At 44.5% G+C, this 21,594-nt stretch overlaps 1 protein-coding gene across 1 annotated transcript in view; it reads right to left on the bottom strand.

Annotated features, from left to right (window-relative positions):
* Positions 1–21,594, bottom strand: part of IL1RAPL1 (interleukin 1 receptor accessory protein like 1) — a 2,344,491-nt gene that overhangs the window by 1,352,899 nt on the left and 969,998 nt on the right. The window lies entirely within an intron of this gene.

The raw sequence follows: 21,594 nt of genomic DNA, 5'->3' as shown, positions 1-21,594 counted from the left end.
AAGAGGTTTGCAGGGATCTGTTAGCCAATAGATTTTGCATGGAGAAACTCTCTGTTTACACCCTGGGAGAGGTCACCCTTAGCAATATTTTGATTAAATAGCCCCTATTGACAGTTCCACAATGCGGGCGATATCTGCATTCACATTGAGAGGCGCAGTGTCTCTTCAATATAATTTGAAAGTGTTGTACACAGTGGGTAGGCAGGCCCGTTTTGCTATGGGACTTGAATCCGGGGTGCATGTCGTACTTAGAAGTCAGGAGAAAGTCCTTGTTGCCCAGAATGCTGATTGTATTCGCCGAGAGCTTTGGAAGGCGGGCGAACTACAGAAGTGACGCGATTGACGTCATTCTGTAGTTTTGCAGTATCGCGCGACTTTACTAATCACCATTGCGCATGCGCGCAGCTATTGACACTATCACCGGGGATGCGCGGTTGGTAAACAGGCAATGGCGATGCCGTTTCCCAACGAAAGCGGTGAGTAACCGCAATTTGATAAGTTAGGAGGGGACACCCCTGCACACACACCCCCGATTGGGCGGAGCCCGGCGCCGGTTCTTAAAGACCGGTCCCTCTGCCGTTCGTTGCCTCCCCCTGTCTCAGCGTTCTGCTTGGGGCAACGACGGAGAGGTAAGGTTTATCCTTGTGGTGACTGAGTCCTATGCTAAGAGGCTTCCCGGGTAGTTTTTCTTTGATACTAGACTGTGTCTGACCAACTTATAGCGGATTAAGGGTTGCATGGGCTTATGATTACTTTGAGTGTCCAGAACTCTTTGACCATTATACAGGTTATTCATTAAGAGTGGAGAGGAGTGTTATTGGGTAGAGCTAGTTTTTCTTGGGTTAGTTGATGGAGAAAGTAGATTTAGGAATAGAGGCGTAATACATTTGTAGGGAGGGATAATATGTGAAGCAGAGTAATACACTTCTGCAATGTTCTCCACTCCTGACGCCTCAGTTTTCCTTTTTTAGAGCGTGGCCTCCCCTTTACCCCTGAGTCAGAGTCCAGGTGAGGTGAGGTCTACTCCCCGGCAGAATAGGGTGAGTGGTATTTTTCGACCTTTGTGAAACAATGGAGGGTGCAAGATTTAAATATGGGATGTTTTTGATATATGGGGTGTTTGTGTTGTCCTTTTAGATCACTGTTTGGAACCTTCTGCACGGCGGAGTTTTGAACCCTAACGCTGTATCCTTTTGTTTGGTTACTACACGGGATCTGTAATATTTAAAGATATATTATTAGTTTGTCACTACGCAGTAGCAACGTTGTGAACAGGGCCCTGACGAAAACCTTGGGTCCTTCCCTGTGAGGTTGAAACATGTTGGCCTGATATGCAGTGCTTTGTTCTCATACTGCATCCTTGCACTGTTCATGTTGTTTTTATTTAGGAAGAGGATTGTGTCTTAATAAAACTTATTTTCTGTCCTCTATTCTATTTTAAATTCACCACTTTTTTAGTTTTGCACTGCACTTAGACCCATCTTCGGTCTATCATAGGTCACTGAGTACTTGTGGGCATTGGCTCCGCTATACTACAGGGGACATTTGTGTCTCAATGATCTAGAGACACCAGACCCCTGAGGATGACCAAATGATAGAATCTGATCATACAAATGTTTGATGGGAATCCTCTAAACCAAGCGGGTTTCTTTGTCACAATCACTCACACCTTTTCTTTTCAATTGCATCTGTTTTCCACCCTTACTATTGTTCTCCAGCAAGCTGGCGCTGCGGTTTAAAGTGTACGAAAGGTACCTTCGTCTAGACCCCTAGGTTTTCTTGTGTTCTAATCATTGTATTGGGGGTTCAACCTAGATGTGGTCGTTAAACTCCCCTAAGACCCTTTTCTCCTGTCTTTATAATATTGTGTGAGCAGCTGATGGCTGCGGGTCTTTATTTGATTATATAATTTTGATAATCTAGCATTGAGTATATTCATACTCAACTGAGCTCCTTTTTTCCTACAACTGCTCGGGGGATGTTGGTTCCCTCTAAACCCTTCCTCTCACTCCATTAATAACCGTAACACTATGGCCGAACGAAGCGGTTTGGCATATGATGACTCTGTTTTCCAGTCCCTTATGGACAATATGCCTAGCATCCTAGATTCCATCCCTACACCTATAGTTCAGACAGCAGATGACTGGACAAAGGCTTTGACGTTAAAAAAGGCTCATTCTCGGACCCAAGCACACGGTTTAGTGATGGCAGAATATGCGAGAGCTAGCTGTGCACCACCAGGCCTCTTGGTCACTAATGCTCCTCGTCTTTTTCTAACAGATAAAGTGTTCCTAAAGGATTGGTCCCTCATCGCATGGCGATGCACGAGGGACTGGCTCATTCTGATCATAAATACCGCAAAACGTACATGTGACACCTTATTGATAGAGATCCAAGTCCTTGAGGCACACATTAAAACCACCATTTCCACCACTACAATTTTCAAGAAACAGAAGGACGAGTCGGACAAAAACAATAAAGATTTTTTTGATCATATCTTACAAGTAAAGATCGACAAATTCAAGAAAGACCTGGCAAAGTTTAAACTAGAAGTGGTATACCCATACACTAGTGATTCTTACAAAGCACCAGAATACAAAAGTAATGGGAGGAAGAATGGCTCAAACTATTCAGGTTCAGGGACGGACTCTGATAGTGATCAGGGCACCAACAATCCTACACCGTCAGGGAGTAGAGGGCGAGGGAGGTCGCGTGGGTTCCAAAACCACAGTGGGTTCCAACCAGGACCAGTCCCCCCTTGGTGGCAACCATCTCCATGGGGCCCGACGCCTCCTTTTCCTTACCAGTTTCAGCCACCGATGGGCCAGTACCCTGGGTACCAAAACTTGAATAACCAGTCTTTTTTAGGGTTTGGCCCCAGGAGGTCAAGAGGCCGCAGAAGGGGAAACCTACCCCCACCACCCCAACAAGTACACTGGGAAGACACAACTGGACCACACACGGGCACTCGCAGTCAGACGGCCAGGACTGTGCCTCAGAGTTGAATGCACATGTGGAGAATTTAGTTGTGAATCTGAGCAGTCGCGTCTTGACTGACAGTGAGGAGCAAGTCCTTAACAAGGGCCTAGGGTTTGTTCTTTCTGATAGAGGCGATCCATTCAGAACACAAACTGAATTAGCGCAATTTTTTCGGAAGTTGAGGCTATATTATTTTTTCAGGGACAACATTTCTGAGACTGTTGACAAAAACACTAAGTTGAGGCCAAAATCTACCTTTTTACCCCCTATCCATGCTGTTCCGCCACATGTGGCTACTTTTGAAAGGGCAGTAAAAGAGGATATTGAAGCCATTTGGACAGATGGTTCTACCAATGGTTATTCTAACATGTCGAGGGCAGACCAGCAGGCCGTACAAACCTTGATGCGTGACCCCTCGATAGTTATAAAATCTGCCGACAAGGGCGGTGCCATAGTGCTACAGGACACCGAGATATACAGAGCAGAGTGTCAGCGCCAGCTGAGTGCTGAGAGCTCCTACAGACTATTGACCATTGACCCTACTAAAAGACTGAAGAATGAAATCCGTTTATTAACGGAGGAAGCCTTAGCAGAAGGCTGGATTACACCACATGAGTCCCAATTTTTGCAGGTAGAACACCCTGTTATCCCCTACTTCTACACCCTACCTAAAGTTCACAAGGAACAAAGACCACCGCCAGGTAGACCGATTATCTCAGGGCAGGGCTCTGTTTTGGAGCCGTTATCAGAATTTGTTGATTTTTTCTTGAGGCCGATAGTGTTGACCATGCCCTACTATTTGAAGGACACCAAAGATGTCTTGCGCCTATTGCCAGGTATTGACTTCAATCAAGAGACCGACATCCTTGTGTCCATGGATGTTGTGTCTCTATACACTTCCATCCCCCAGGATGACACCTTGAACGCCATTTGTTCCATCCTGAATTCTGCCACTTTAGATACCATTACACCGGTTCCCTTTATAATGGCGCTAGCAAGAATGGCGATGAAAGAGAACTATTTTAGATACGAAGAGAATCTGTACCTACAAATCTCCGGGACAAGTATGGGCAGTATTTTTGCGCCGAGCTTGGCGAATTTATATGTTCATACTTTTGAACAACAGGAGATATTAACATCTGAGAATCCCTTTTTATCATCCATTGTTTGTTACAAACGCTATATCGATGATATTTTCATGGTATGGCGGGGGAATGCAGAGTCCCTTGTGAGCTTTCATGAATGGCTTAATAGCCGGAACAGGTTCCTGCAATTCACCATTGAGACGAACAAAGAGAGGATCACTTTTTTGGATCTTTCCATTTTTTCTACATCTGAGGGCCTACACAGTGAACTTTTCCGGAAGCCGATGGCGAGAAATTCTCTTTTACTGTTCGAGAGTCAGCATCCTAGGTCCTTGCGTCAGAATCTCCCATACGGACAGTTCCTCCGGGTTCGCAGGAACTGCTCCACGCAAGAGACCTACAGGAAACATGCTGATAATCTCTGTCGGCAACTGCAGGTTCGACATTACCCTACCACTTTGGTTAAGCGCTCATTAAAACGAGCAAGTAATAACAACCGCGAAGCCCTCTTGGAGATACCGGTGGAGAAGTCACCTTTAACCAGAATTACTTTTGTCAGCACTTTTAATGAGAAATCTAATCAAGTGCAGAAAATTGTCAGACGCCACTGGCGCATTCTTAACAGCACTACAGATAAGATCGAACCCCCATTGTTTGCCTTCAAGCGCTCCAAAAATTTAAAAGATTGTTTGATACACACCCGGCCACGTGAAGCACGGCGCGAGTCTAATGACACTCTATGGCAATTACCACCTGTACAGGGGCACCACCCATGTGGGGGTTGCTCTATGTGCGGGCTGACACAGAAGACGAGCCAGATTGATATAGGGACTGGGCGCCCGTGGATTCTAAAACATTTTTCCAACTGTAACAGCTGTAATGTTATATACATTCTCACGTGCCCGTGCAACAAAAGATATGTGGGGATGACAACCCGTAAAGTACGCACCCGCATGCTTGAACATAAAAGTTCGTTCAAATGCAAGAAAACTGTGTCCAAGCTGACCAAACATTTTTTGGAGTTCAATCACAAAGAGGACGAGTTTAGTTGGGTTGTCCTAGAGAAACCATTCATACCCAACCATGTTACGAACCCTACACGTTTTCTTTATTTAAAGGAACAAAAATGGATTTATTTATTACGTTTAGAGAGCCAGGGACTCAATGATGATATCCCGTGGACCACTCTGTAAGGACGTGGCAGTATAGTCCATATAACATTAGGCTTAGTGTGCACCAGTTAAGAGGTTTGCAGGGATCTGTTAGCCAATAGATTTTGCATGGAGAAACTCTCTGTTTACACCCTGGGAGAGGTCACCCTTAGCAATATTTTGATTAAATAGCCCCTATTGACAGTTCCACAATGCGGGCGATATCTGCATTCACATTGAGAGGCGCAGTGTCTCTTCAATATAATTTGAAAGTGTTGTACACAGTGGGTAGGCAGGCCCGTTTTGCTATGGGACTTGAATCCGGGGTGCATGTCGTACTTAGAAGTCAGGAGAAAGTCCTTGTTGCCCAGAATGCTGATTGTATTCGCCGAGAGCTTTGGAAGGCGGGCGAACTACAGAAGTGACGCGATTGACGTCATTCTGTAGTTTTGCAGTATCGCGCGACTTTACTAATCACCATTGCGCATGCGCGCAGCTATTGACACTATCACCGGGGATGCGCGGTTGGTAAACAGGCAATGGCGATGCCGTTTCCCAACGAAAGCGGTGAGTAACCGCAATTTGATAAGTTAGGAGGGGACACCCCTGCACACACACCCCCGATTGGGCGGAGCCCGGCGCCGGTTCTTAAAGACCGGTCCCTCTGCCGTTCGTTGCCTCCCCCTGTCTCAGCGTTCTGCTTGGGGCAACGACGGAGAGGTAAGGTTTATCCTTGTGGTGACTGAGTCCTATGCTAAGAGGCTTCCCGGGTAGTTTTTCTTTGATACTAGACTGTGTCTGACCAACTTATAGCGGATTAAGGGTTGCATGGACTTATGATTACTTTGAGTGTCCAGAACTCTTTGACCATTATACAGGTTATTCATTAAGAGTGGAGAGGAGTGTTATTGGGTAGAGCTAGTTTTTCTTGGGTTAGTTGATGGAGAAAGTAGATTTAGGAATAGAGGCGTAATACATTTGTAGGGAGGGATAATATGTGAAGCAGAGTAATACACTTCTGCAATGTTCTCCACTCCTGACGCCTCAGTTTTCCTTTTTTAGAGCGTGGCCTCCCCTTTACCCCTGAGTCAGAGTCCAGGTGAGGTGAGGTCTACTCCCCGGCAGAATAGGGTGAGTGGTATTTTTCGACCTTTGTGAAACAATGGAGGGTGTAAGATTTAAATATGGGATGTTTTTGATATATGGGGTGTTTGTGTTGTCCTTTTAGATCACTGTTTGGAACCTTCTGCACGGCGGAGTTTTGAACCCTAACGCTGTATCCTTTTGTTTGGTTACTACACGGGATCTGTAATATTTAAAGATATATTATTAGTTTGTCACTACGCAGTAGCAACGTTGTGAACAGGGCCCTGACGAAAACCTTGGGTCCTTCCCTGTGAGGTTGAAACATGTTGGCCTGATATGCAGTGCTTTGTTCTCATACTGCATCCTTGCACTGTTCATGTTGTTTTTATTTAGGAAGAGGATTGTGTCTTAATAAAACTTATTTTCTGTCCTCTATTCTATTTTAAATTCACCACTTTTTTAGTTTTGCACTGCACTTAGACCCATCTTCGGTCTATCATAGGTCACTGAGTACTTGTGGGCATTGGCTCCGCTATACTACAGGGGACATTTGTGTCTCAATGATCTAGAGACACCAGACCCCTGAGGATGACCAAATGATAGAATCTGATCATACAAATGTTTGATGGGAATCCTCTAAACCAAGCGGGTTTCTTTGTCACAATCACTCACACCTTTTCTTTTCAATTGCATCTGTTTTCCACCCTTACTATTGTTCTCCAGCAAGCTGGCGCTGCGGTTTAAAGTGTACGAAAGGTACCTTCGTCTAGACCCCTAGGTTTTCTTGTGTTCTAATCATTGTATTGGGGGTTCAACCTAGATGTGGTCGTTAAACTCCCCTAAGACCCTTTTCTCCTGTCTTTATAATATTTATCTGTGATGACATACAAGCCCTGTCTCCTTCATAGCGACCCTCGACCCTGTTTACAGGCCAGGTGGCTCCCCCACCGCGTCAGCATCCCCCCTGCTGCCTCTGTGCTCCAGCTTTTTCCTGCCTTTCTTCGATTCCCGCTCCCGCCGCTGCCTCCCCTGCGGCCCCGCGCCTGATTCGCCACCCGCTCTCCCTCCCAGCTGCTCCTCCCTCCCTCGCACCCTTCTTAAAGGAGGACGCTGCGCACTAAGGGAGCGACCCTCGACCCTGTTTACAGGCCAGGTCGCTCCCCCACCGCGTCAGCATCCCCCCTGCTGCCTCTGTGCTCCAGCTTTTTCCCGCTGTTCTTTGATTCCTGCTCCCGCTGCTGCCTCCCCTGCGGCCCCGCGCCTGATTCGCCACCCGCTCCCCCTCCCAGCTGCTCCCCCCTCCCTTGCACCCTTCTTAATGGAGGCAACTGAGCGGCCGCGCCGCTGGCGCGCCCAAGGCAGGCCCGTCTGTGCCCGTCTGCGCCTGGACCGCACCCAGCACCAGAACCCCTGGCCCCAGCCGATGCCAGGGCACCCGACTGAGGTATGACAGCTCCACCCTCACCGCACTCAACACCGGACGACCAGCCGCCTGCCACCGAGCCACCCCGAGGCGCACCCACGGACCCTTCACCTGCCAAGCCTGCAAATTCACCTGCCTCCAAACCTGCTCCCCGCCCACCGAACACAGCAACAACAACAACCACCTCAAGTGCATCCTGCTCAACACCCGCTCCGTCCACAAACACGCCATCGAACTTTGGGAACTCCTTGATACCACAGCACCAGACGTCGCCTTACTCATGGAAACCTGGATGAACGCCTCCTCGGCCCCCGACATCGCCATAGCCATACCGGACGGCTACAAGATCACCCGGAAGGACCGCATCAACCAAACTGGAGGAAGAATCGCCATCATCTACAGGAACTCCATCAGCGTCACGACCAACCCCGAAGACACACTCACCACCGCCGAACACCTACACTTCCAGATCCACACCGACCCCCAGACCACCCTCAGAGGAACACTCATCTACAGACCCCCGGGCCCACGGACACAATTCAGCGAAACCATCGCCGATTTCATCAGCCTGCACGCCCTAGCCTCACCAGAGTACATCCTCCTAGGGGACCTGAACTTACACCTGGAGAAAAACAACGACAACAACACCACCACCCTGCTTGACAACCTCGCCAACCTCGGACTCAAGCAACTGGTGGACACACCCACCCACCTCGCGGCCACACGCTCGACCCCATCTTCTCCGTCAGCAACCACGTCTCCTTCAGCCACTCCACCAGACTACACTGGACCGACCACAGCTGCATCCACTTCACCTTCAAGAAGACCACCTCCCACCACCAGACGCTACAGATCCCCCGCAGATGCTGGAACAAAGTCACCGCAGACCAACTGACCACATCACTGAGCCAGAACCCACCTGTCGACACCCCCGACACCAACGACCCAGCACAAATTCTCGCACAATGGATCGCCAACTGCGCCGATGACCTCGCCCCTCTGAAGAAACCCACAGGCAAGACTAGCAAGAGAAAAACAGCATGGTTCACAGACGCCCTCAAAATCGCAAAGAAATCATGCCGAACCCTCGAAAAAGCCTGGCGCCACAAACGGACATCAGAAAACATGACAGCCCTCAAGAGCGCCACAGGAGAATACCACCAGATGATCTGCACCACCAAAAGGACATCGTTCAAAGAGCGTCTGGACAACAACGCCCACAACAGCAAGGAACTCTTCAGCATCGTCAAAGAGCTCTCCAACCCCAGCGCCAGCAACAACAACATCACACCGTCGCAAGACCTCTGCAACTCCCTCGCCACATTCTTCCACCGCAAGATCGCAGATATACACGACAGCTTCGGACCCCAGACTCCGCCTCCGGACACCAAACCAACGACCCCCACCACCAGCCTTAGCGCATGGACCCCCATCAGCACTGAAGACACCACCCGCGTCATGAACACCATCCACTCCGGCTCCCCCTCCGACCCATGCCCTCATCATATCTTCAACAAAGCCGACACCATTATCGCACCCCACCTCCGGATCGTCATTAACAGCTCCTTCACATCAGCCACCTTCCCAGGAAGCTGGAAACACGCAGAAATCAACGCCCATCTGAAGAAACCAACAGCGGACCCCAAAGACCTCAGAAACTTCCGCCCCATCTCACTTCTCCCCTTCCCGGCTAAAGTCATCGAGAAGACCGTCAACAAACAGCTGACTGCATTCTTCGAAGAAAACAACTCACTTGACCCATCCCAGTCCGGATTTCGAGCCAACCAGAGCAACGAGACCGCCCTCATCGCAGCGACCGATGCCATCAGGACCCTGATGGACAATGGAGAGACAGCCGCTCTCATCCTCCTGGACCTCTCGGCAGCCTTTGACACCGTCTGCCACCGTAACCTGATTGGTAGGCACTAGTGCCGCCCACTCCTGGGAGCGGCCTGCATGCTTACACTGGGAATCTCCCCAACACATCTCTAATAGCAAAGGGTTATGGTCGCTATAGGGTGAGGCAATAACCTTATAATTCTTCACCTTAGAGATTAACCCAGATGAAGTAAAAATGTAATCAATAACCGACCCGTGGGCCGTGCCCTTATAGGTGGGTACTCTTCCCCCTCCTGTATTAAAAGGTTTGTATAAATTAAAACTACCTAACAACACTTCAAGCGCTTCTCCTGATTTTGTATGTTCAAAATGGGGGATAATTGCGCCAAAAGAACCCTCATACTCTCCTGTATAACAGGATGAGTCACATAAATGAATGTTAAAATCGCCCAACAAAATGAGCTCAAAGGTAGTGTGCTTATTTCGACGACTGAGATTACATAAACATTTCTCCAGGGATACAATATGATCAGTATCCACTGCCCTCTCCCGGGAATTATAAAAATGAATTAATAAGAGGGTACAGACCGGTGAAACTATCCATTCCACAATTAAAAGGTTAGGGGAGCCTTAGTCTAATTGCTTAAATGACCCAGTAAGATGTAGAGAAAAAAGGAAAAGAAGACCCCCCTTAGCTCCCCTAGGTGCTGCTGGTACAGAGAAGCTAGCAAAACCATCCAACCAAGAATTTGCTGAAATATCCCAGGATTCTTGGATGGCTATCACGTCAAATGTAGAGATAAAATTAACCCATAGGGGGTCTGCCCTTTTAGCTCTCATACCTGCAACATTCCAGCTAATAAATTTGCATAGTGTTTTGTCCTCCTCCCACAATGGCCCAGATGCGGAGGACAACAGTGAAGCTGGTTGTCAGTCAACATCCTCCAAATCAGCAAGTGGAGCGAAACTGTTATACAGCCCTAAATAACATGTCATATGCTGAAAGGAATATTTGAATATACAGCAGGTCAGTTTTGAATGTTTGGGAGCGAAAAAGCTTTTTCTGGAGCACTGACTAGGCATAACTTGTAGAGGCAGTTTGAATACATAATAGCTTAGATGGACTGTCCTTACATCAGTGACCACTGCAACATTTTTCAGCATTACCTAAAGAACTGACGAACAGTAAATGCTGCATTGATATCAGGAACGTGAAATCTAGGGGTATATTTACAAGCCCTTATCACCACCACAATGTCACTTTTAAAGACGGTTTGGTGGCTATATGGGTTTTGCCATATTTACAAGGCAGTGCTAAGCCATTTAAAGTAGCTTAACACTGCCTTGTAAATAAAGATCTCTTTCATGCTACACTTAGCGTGAAAGGGGAGGTCAACGGGTGTTGCTGTGGGTGTTCCACCTCAACACCCATTGATTTTGACGCTGCCCCATATTTACAAGGGTGGCGCAAAATTGGGGCAGCGCCAAAATAAGACCAGGGAAAACCTGGTCTAACCCTGGAGCAATGAGGAGAAATGTTTAATTTCTCCTTGTTTTTGCTGTTTCCATGTGTACTGTGTTGTACTGTGTTGTGCAGCATAAATGGAAACAGCAAAACGCCTTTGATTGTTTATGTGCGTATGTTCTTTCCTACGCATAAACAATCATTTAAAAAAATGCTGTTTTGCAACTTCTCTGTGTACTGCAGGAAGGGACACCTTCCTGCACATAAACAATTACTCCCCTCAACGCAGGCACCCTGCATTGGCGCTGGGCATCTAAGCTTAGACCCAGCGCAGCCCTGCGTTTCTAAAGTGATGGATCGTTTTGTTAGCCTTCTTGGCTCAACAACACGCTTCACCACTTTGTTCGTAAACATGCCCCCTAATTTTCTAAAAGAATTAGCAAACTTGGCAAATCCAATAGGTTTGAAATTATCTGTAAAAGATATCACTAATTATCACTAAGCATGACCTATGATGCCTGCTGCCAAATAGGGCAAAATAAAACTTGTGTAAAATAACAAATTTATATTTTAAACATGGTCTATTGGTTCATGACAGCTTTGAATTTCCTGAACACTTGATACAAAAATTGATTCTCAATCAAGTGGAAAGGCTATGCACCGAGGACACGTCTCACTTTTATAGATGAAAACAGTCAAAACAAAACTGAGTAATAAGTTGAATGATGAGGACTTTTTGATGCCAGGGAGCACTATGCCTGTAAGCTTCCTATGAAATCGGAACACCAGATCCATGAATAACGGTCACACCATTGCTGTTCTAAGAGAGCAATGAGTGGATCAGACAAGTTTATGTTTCTAGCACATTGTTAGAAACTGAGGGGCATATTACCAAGGGTGGCGATAGGCAATTATCGCCAGTTTTGCGGCCGTTTTCGGCCGCCAAGCGGCGATAATACTATTGTTCTATTAGCAAGCTGTTGCTAACTGATGTTAGCGACAGCTTTTAGGCGATAGCGAGCGGTTTGGGGCCCGCTTTGCATGTTAGCGATATTTATCGCTAATGACATGCAAAGTGGGCGTACCCGGCCTGTTAGCGACTGAAAGAAATATTCCCGCTATCGCCAAAAACCAACGCCTGCTCAGACCAGTTCTTAGCCATGTTATCCAATGGGAGGTGGATAACATGGCTAAAAGCATTTCGTCGCTAATGCGTGAATATCGCTGTATTCTCAGCGATATTCACGCATTTCGCCGTTATCGCTGGATATTTTAGCACAATGGAGAAAAACGTTGCTAATAGCATGTTTTCTCCGCTAACATATCCAGCGATAGGCAGCGATAAAAAAATCGTTGCTAAGCCTATTTAGCGATAATTATCACTACTTGTTGGTAATATGCCCCTGAGTTTCTGGTTGGCAGACGTATTCACCCTCTTCAAGCAGGAACAATATTTGTGCAACACTTCAAACAGTAACACTTTGAAAACACCACAAAAAACTCCACACCAGTGTAGAAAAATATTAATAAAACAAGACCAAATTACAAAAATACAATAAGTTGAAGTAAAGATATGAATTTTTAAAGAAAAAAGAGTTTTGTAGAGCTTAGAAACAAATAGTACCAACCGAGGCTATCTGCTTGTGCTTGACTGGGTCAAATCCAAAAGTTTGGACTGACAACGATGGAGCGTGGGTAAGATACAGGGTTTGAGCTTGGCAAGTGGGTTAACTGCCCACACAGGCCGTACAATTGTCAGTTGTGGAGATGCTAATGTTACCATGTTTTAAGTATAGAGCACATGCACTTTAGCTCTGGTTAGCAGATTCATAAAGCCTGCAAAAACAAAGTCTGCAAAATCTGTAAAAACAGTAAAAACAAGAGGCCTGAAGACAAAAAGTCAGGGGAAACCACACCAAGGATGCCAGGTCTAACGCAAATAATAAAATGTAGATTTGTGTTAGCTCTTAGGAAAATATTTGGTGTGCGAAAAGGAATTAGTAGCTGGGGTGGAAGGAAATCCACCACAAGTAAGAGGTCCAGTTAAATGTTTTAATATTCTAAACCTGTGTGAAGCAAAATACAACACAATAAAAATTCCACTCTAATAAGGGGAACCAAGGTATGATGACAAAAAGAGCAAGTTCAAATGGTAGTTAATGGTCACAGTGGACTGGGCCAAGGTGCGATGTAGAACGGGTGAGATGCACCCACTAAGTTGGTCACACTGGGGCTTCAAAGTAGAGAACTTAGAAAGGTTTCTAAGTCCAATCTGAAAAGGGACGTTGTCCTTTTTCAGAGGAAACATTATTTTCCTTTTGAGACAAACTTGAAATTCAATCTATTGATATGGAACTGCTGATTAAATACATTTTTATTGCTGGTCCCCTTAATGCTCTGGAGCTCTAAAGCATGAAGAAGCCCCCCGAGTACAATTCAAAGGCTCCTAGGGCCTCCAGAAGGGCATTCAGAGACACACATGGTGTCAGATAGAGGGCAATAGCAATCTCCAATCCAGTTCCAGTTGCTACTGGTCAGCTAGGATTCTTTGCAGGAATGCCATCTACAGCTTGTTTGTATTCCTGGGGCTACCCAGGGGATTAGGTTTATGGTCCTTGGAGATGTTTCTGTTCTTGGATGTCAAATGGAGGTGGATCCTACCTCCTCAGGTTCTTCTTACAGATGACACATGCAGTGGGTCCAGTCTGTCAGGTGTCTTTTAGCCGGTCCTGATGGGATTATAAGTGTCACATTCATTTCTGGTACTAGCAAGTGGATGGCAATGCCCTCCAACCAATGGTGAAAAAATTCCCCAGGGTAACCCTACCCACATTTTCAGCAATTACTTAAAAGTGACTAGAAAGAACAGGATTAATACATTTTGTGCCAGATTTTCAGAAATGTCACACAACGCAGCGCAGTCCACAAAGAAGCTGCGCTGCATTGCGTGATATGGAGTGAGCAGGAGAGCGACATATCTTCAGAGCTATGGCTCTCTCCTTCCCTTTTCCTAGTGGCAGCGCGGATTTCAGTTCCTGTACACCACGCACACTTAGTGACATAGCACTTATGTGTATGCCTGAATCTAGCATAGGTTTTGTACAGAAAGGGTACCCTTCGTGTACAAAATACTTTGCCTAGACAAGTTTCAAAGTGGTCCCACTTTGTAAGTGTATTGCACAGTGCAGCACACATGTAAAGTCAGAAAAGCTCGGAGAAATGAAAACATTTGTCAAGTTAGCACCTCCTTTGAATTGATGTTAACTTTTGGCGCAAAACCCTGTCTAAAAATCTTTGTAGATACCGTTTTGCATCAAAAGGCATGGGTGGTTGCATGGGAGAGCCTGTGTACCACCCATGTAATGCCCCCTAAGCACTAATTAATGCAGAACAGTGCTTTGAGCTACCTTCAGGTTGCTTTCCAGTGCAAAACAAGTTTTTATATGAGACTACTTGTTTGTTTTTTTTATTTTATTTTTTACAGTTTATGCCAAGTATTTTTATTGGTTTTTCTGCAAGCATTGCAGATCCCTAAAAAATGCTCCATGGTAATGTTGGTGAAAACGTGAAATATGTCAGCCGTAGCTTATATCATTATTAATTGTATTCATTTAAATTGACTATGGGAAGCAGATCAACATCTGAGTAGTACATCACTGCCTACAAAAAAAGATAATATGAACTCTAGAATGAACAACTGCACATCACTTTCTGGAAGCTCCCTGAAAAGGGCAATTTAGGTCTCTTCTTGTTTTCACTTAACAGGTTTGCTTGGGATGCAAGGGGTTCACCTCAACAGCACAACCTAATTTCTGACTAGCAACATTATTAGGCATCATTAATTTCTGCCATTATTAAATAATTCTGGTATTTACACAAATTAACATTTAATTTAACTGCTACTGCATGCCAACACTCCCTAGATTCCTTATCATAGAACTTTGATCCAGTGCTAGAAACCCTCAAATGGCACCTGAATGCTCATAAGACACAATGAGCGGAGAAATCAGAATCAGAGTATTGTGATTCAGGGCCATGCGTATCAAGCCGTTTTTGAATCGCAAAGGCCGAAATTCGCAGAATTTCAGCCTTTGCGACTCGCAAACAGCCGTTTTGCATGTTTTGGAATGTATGAAACATTCCCAAAATAAGGAATTGCAAACTTGTGCGATTCCTTATTTTTCCATAGCATTTAGGGAATCGCAAATTTGCGATTCCTTAAATGCTATGTATGTAGCAATTTTGGCTTGCGAATTTTGCTTAAGAATTCGCAAATTACCACCAACTTTTAGTTGATGGTAACTTGCGAATTCTTCCAGAAATGCACAATCTGGCATTTTTAAAGGTGGCATGTGATGCACACACATGCCCTTAGGGCATGTATGTGCGCCATATGCACACACATGTTCTTTTCAGGGGTGCAGCAAGGTGTCTTTAAGACACCCCTGCACCCTTGCAATAATTCTCAAATTGCGATTAGCAAATTGCGAATTCGCAATTTGAAAATTACTTTGCATTCATTCCTATGGGCCTCCTGGCCCATAGGAATGCATTGGAAATTATTCCTTAATTGGGAATTCGCAAAATGCGAATTCGCAAATAAGGAAGCTTAAGGAATCGCAAATAAAAAGCGATTTTTTTCATACATACCATTTTGCAATTCCTAAATAGCGATTCCTTAAAATTCGCTATTTAGAAAATGCAAAATAGTTTGATGATACATATGGCCCTCAGAGACTGAATTTTGGCAGATTTTGCTGAGCTCTTATTTGTTCATTCGAGCATTTGGCCGAAAGAAACACAAAATATCTTCCTTCTGCTCTAGTCTCAAGAACGATCATTATCTGGTAGGTTTTTCTGGTTCATTCTTAAGATTTCAGGCTGAAGGATTCGGCTCCAACACCTGCTTGAATTAACCTGGAGATTTACCATGCACAGTTTTAGGAGTATTTGCAAGGGTCTGAAACCTTAGAGTATCATTGACTTGGATTAAGTGTAATAATCACCATGACTCGATTCTCCAGGATCTGGTGAAACGAGTCATGGTGAGGTTCTTTACTACGGTTTTGACAGCTGCAGAATTTAAAGCTTTCAAAGATTCTTTTCTATTACAGGGCCCACAGAACCCTGTGGTAGTCAATTGCTGATCCAATAACAGCTGTGACAATTATGGCTGTATGCTTCTCAGCTAATATCAGTCATATGCAATACTGGCATGTACTGTAATAACTGGACAAAGCCACACGAGCAATGCAATGACAATTTCTTAACATAAGAAAGTATGGAAAAATGCCTTATAAAGATGTTTTTTTAGCAGCAATGAAAATCTGCCTTTAAACAAACTGTTTTCTTTTTCAAGTTTACCAAAATATTCTATCATAAGTATCTTACAATTTCGATATTTATTATTCACTTTTCAATCGCTGCAAAAATGTCTGGATTTTGACGGTGGCCAAACCTCAAGCTACTGGCAAGCCTAAAAACAACCGAGCTCTGTTTGGCAAAGTTGTGAGGTTACACAACAGATGATGAAATTAAGTGCACATCTAAAAACTAGAGACAATGTGCGACACTGCGTTTCATACGAGCCAGATCAGATAACTTATTCCACTCACAATACCCTGTAACTAAGAAATGGAACAAAACAAAACTATAGTCAGATTTAACACTACACCACTTCCCTGATCAGAGAGAGTAAAAGCGAGTGGTCATGACTACTAATACTACAGATAAATTAAACAAGTCTAGGAAGTTGCAGATGACCGTATATAAATAAACGTGTGTCAGTAACCACCTTTTGGCCTTTTTTTCGAATGCCAATCTTCCAAAAACACATATCACCCCAAGAAAGGATACAGGGTTGTTGGGGGGCGTTGGCAGTCTTCGCAATTAGGGGCATATTACCAACAACTAGCGATAATTTTTGTCTCTAACTTGTTTAGAGACAAAAATTATCGCCGCACATCGGCGATTTTTATCGCAGATAAACCTTGCTATTAGCAAGGTTTATCGCAAATGCGATAAAAAACGGCCGCAATGCATGAATATCGCTGAAAAGTCAGCGATATTCATGCATTATCGAGCAAATGCTCTTAGCCATGTTATCCACCTCCCATTGGATAACATGGTGAAGAACTGCTCAGGGCAGGTGTTAGCTTTTGGAGATATTCGCGAATATCTCCAAAAGTTGGTAATAGGAGATAGCGATGTTAGCGACTGTTTCCAGTCGCTAACATCTTGGCACGCCCACTTTGCATGTCATTAGTGATAAATATCACTGACATGCAAAGCGGGGCCCAAGATGGTCGCTATCTCCTATTAGCTGTCACTAACTGGTGTTAGCGACAGCTTGGTAATAGGGAGATAATTTTATCTCCGCTTTCTTGGCTTTTAAAGCCAAAAAAGCGGGGATAAACCCCTTGATAATATACCCTGAAATTTCAGTAGCAACACTATTTTGGAAATTTGCTGAAAGTTATTAAACATGAGGCCTAATGATGGGGTCATCTATACCTGCATATGCAAGTCAGGGATTTAACCGCTTCTAAAGAAAGCATGGACAACATTTACAATCACTGGCAACAATGCTTGGCAGCACTATCACTTGGAAAGAAAAGAGATCACACTCACAGTTTATTGAGTTGTTATGAGACTTAATTTGGTCTCATTGCTTTTTAGTATGATAAGAATGTTTCTGATAGTATATACTATATTATTTATAGTACATTTATTTATTTGGTCTTTGAAGTTGCTTTGGTAGGTGCATTTTGAGCATGTCAGTAGATACTGTTTAGCACGTAATTATTTTCATTCGTTGTCTACCAAGCTCCGATTTATTTTTCAAGCTAACTCCTTGAGTCTCGGTGTCACTTTTAGCCACCCAGAGATGATTCAATGTGTATTGTGCATGTCCCATTACTAGGTGACCACATAATGCAACATGTAGCTTTCTTCTAGAATAAATGAATAAAATATGGCGGCACTGCAGGGGACAGCAAAATGTAAATTTGTATAGGATGCAAAAAACTGTTGCGCAGGTGATGCAGCCAATATAACAGGACATTACTTGAGCAGTAGCACAAAGGATAAAGCAATGCCGGATGAGGGGGCATGTCCTCAATATACTGGGAAAGGAGCACCATAGAGTATTTATTATGATAAATAGCAATGTGGCAAGAAAGAACAATATCCAGAAATAACAATTAAAAAAAGCCCACTTCCATGATCTGAAGAAGACATGCCTTACATATGTTAATATAGCTAAAGCACTAGATAGGCATTTTATCCACCAACATTACAGGGTAGTTGGGGAGCAGATCCTGGATGCACACACTGATGCGGTCGCACACATCCACAGAATAGCATTAGCAAAACCACTAGTTGCAGAGCTGAAAACGCTCCATCCTCTGGTCAAGACCAGGACAATTATTCCATAAAATATGTACACTTGGGAATATAGATAATGCTTTTAGAAGAGGAGAAAAACGGCCCAAAATCAATAACTACAAATTATTAACAACTCTGTTCTGCGCGGTTTCTCATAAAAATGCTGATTGCACTCTTAGGGGAAATGCGGGCGCCAGAAGGACTATGCACTGCCACTCTCCCTTGCTCAAAGAGGTTCCGCTTGTGTTTCAGAGAGGTCATGCACATATTAGGGAGAGGTCTTTCTCAGGAACAGGAACGTTTTTGGTCTCTGGTTTGTAGAACAGCTAGTGATGTGAGCAGGCGATGCACTCCTGAGGACAGCAGCCCACAATGTGCATTGCCGCAGGGCATCTCTGAGATGTTGGAGGACTGCAACCCATGGGGGGTACTGTCACAGGAGACTTCCTGGGACTTGAGTCCATGACATGTATTCTCTAAGGACACATTCTCAAGACCTGGGGAGTGCAGCTAGAACTCTCATCCCTCTATGCCAATTTTGAGGTGGGAGGAACCAATTCGTGGTAATCCATGCCCTTTATGGTCAGTGGTAGTCAAGACAAAAGGGACCTGGAAAGCAATGATGCTGCAATTTGGAACTTCCATCTCATGCCAGCTAAGCACTGCGTTCACATGAGGTAGATGGTGGACGACAGCCCTTGGAGACAAGAGTAGAGAGTTATTTCATAGTACTGCAGATGCATATGATCAGGTGGAAGGGAATGCTGGCATTCACCTAGCTCTCCCTGAGATGGATGGACATCTGATGTGCACCAATAAAAGTATTCATTCAAAAGGTGCGGCACCATGGATGGAGGGTTGAAAGAATAAGGACTGGGTAGTATGCCCTTTGGCAAAGGAGACACCAAGATCATATTTGTTAAATCAAATGCTAAACTGCATTGGTAGGGATTCGTAGGCAAAAAACTGAATATATAAAATGCTCACTGTAACCAAGATGACATTTCTGTTCTTATAGCTCAATTTGAGAAAGTTTATTGTTCTGTGCAATTCAGTATAGTTGCAGATGAAGAAAGCTTTCCTCGATCCACTAAATGACCCATTAGGGGTTTCAACCTAGGATCTGCTATCACTAACAATATTATACAAAAGCAGTACCATGTGACGTGCCCATGAGTCATCCTTATCTTTCTTGACTAGACCAGAGTTTCAAGTTCATACCATATCTGTTGGTGTTTCTCTGGCCACTACAAATGTCAATTTCTTACTTTTATTCACCATACTTCTTAACTTCGTCATGGGCCTGTCCCATCAAACGCTAATTTTTCTGGTACTGAGGTAAAGACTGCTCTTTTCAACAGGTGGTGAAAAGACTGATAATGCTGCTCAGTACCAACCTGGAACACAGGTATTGGCCATTACCAGAGCAGCTTACGAGACTTCTAACCATCTGCCTTACTCAAAGGTGCCTTCCCAAACCTGCCTGAGGCATTGGATTATGAAGATATTGAGGCCCTTAGAGTGACTTGGTCCCTTGAGTCAAATACCTTCTCTCACAGAGGAATCAATCATGCTGTAAATCATTTTCAGCGAGGGATCACCCTGCTTTTTCCACCAATTAATCTCTATCTCTTTTGATAAATCATTCTGTTCCCAAGAGATGATCCCATTCAGTCTGCCAAATGACTCAGTCTTTGGAGAATTCACTCATTTAAGGTGCACACTTGTAACGTGCTATTCTCTCCAGTCTAGACAATCCATCTCTGTCCGAGGAGCGATCTTATGGTTCGCAGTCAAATTCTTGATGACCACTCCGCGCCCTTCATCTCTAACCTCATCAAGTTGAATTACTCTGTAATCAGGATGGATACTCTTTTAATTCTGCACAATTCCTCACTGTACTCCTCTTCTGCTGACTTACCACTCACTCAAGCACTCAAGGTACGACTCTGTTTACTGAATAATCATTTGTATGCAGCGTGATGCCCATCCCATTCTGTATTACTGCTCTCTGCTCCAGCACAATTTGCTGTTGTGACCTGCACACATGAAGTACACCATGAAAAGGGAAACTTCAACACCATAACAGAAGATCTCGAATTCAGAACAGCTAGAAAGTCAACGCTACATGTTCTTGGCCTCTTTTGACCAATCACATATTTAAATGCACAAAGAGTGAGAAGATTGACTCAGTGTCAATCTGCATAAAAGAGCAAATAAACTTTAAAGCTATGACCATCTTCATTAAATCATTCCACAAGGGTGGAGCTGGCTATTTAATCAAACGAGTGAACCATTACTCTACATCTAGACCCCCTACTCTCTTCCAATGCAAACCTGGCCATTGTGCCCGAAATACGCGTTGTCCGCACTGGAAGTAGATCTATTGGGCCAGGACACTCTAGTTTGAGTAGCTGTGCGCTCTATTAAATATGGTATTTCATTTAATGTAGCTAAGGGTGTGCCCAGCTGTAGAAAGCATCCTGGAAAGCGGTTTGATATTCATGCACATAGTTCATATGTTTGTCAGAAACCACAGTGGAACCCCAATCGGACCTCTGCTGTGTCCAGTACATTTAATCTCCTGACGCCAGACAACGTCTCGCTATGAAGAGAGCAGAAAACAGCTGCCCGGCATATGAAAACATTTATAGATCGAGCGACATTTGAATCCAAAGCATTATTAAAAGTGAGGGTCGCTAAAATATGGACAAGTCTTTCCACTGGTCTTTAAAAGCGAAGAGAAGATCTCAAAAAGAAAAAAGTATTCTCCTATTATACAATTATACCTCTTTTTGTAAACAAAGAACTGGGTTGATGTCATAGAAAGGGCAGGGAAAGAAAATTCTATACAATTTGTAGAAAACTTAAAAAGTAGCCGTATATGTACAGGATTGGGCCACCATCACCTCCATCATGATGGAGACCTTGGCTTAGCACTTCGTGCTATCAGGGATGTTTGTATGTCTTGAGGGTATGCAACGCAGTCTTTGTCAGTGATCTGAAATGGAAGGTGCTGTGTACGTCTTGAATCTTTTGTGGGCCCGCTGTTGGCTCAGGAGTCGGAGGGCCATTGTATCCACAGCTTCATGTAATCCTGGTTTCTGGGCTATCTCAACTGTGTTTCAGAAGCCAAGAGTTGAAGTCCAGAAGGGGACCGAGACGATCAGTTGAGGGAAC

This window comes from Lissotriton helveticus, chromosome 8, assembly GCF_964261635.1.
Source record: "Lissotriton helveticus chromosome 8, aLisHel1.1, whole genome shotgun sequence".
Taxonomy (NCBI): Eukaryota; Metazoa; Chordata; class Amphibia; order Caudata; family Salamandridae; genus Lissotriton; species Lissotriton helveticus.
The sequence above is the reverse complement of the archived record's forward strand: the minus strand, read 5'-3'. Positions and strand labels throughout refer to the sequence as shown.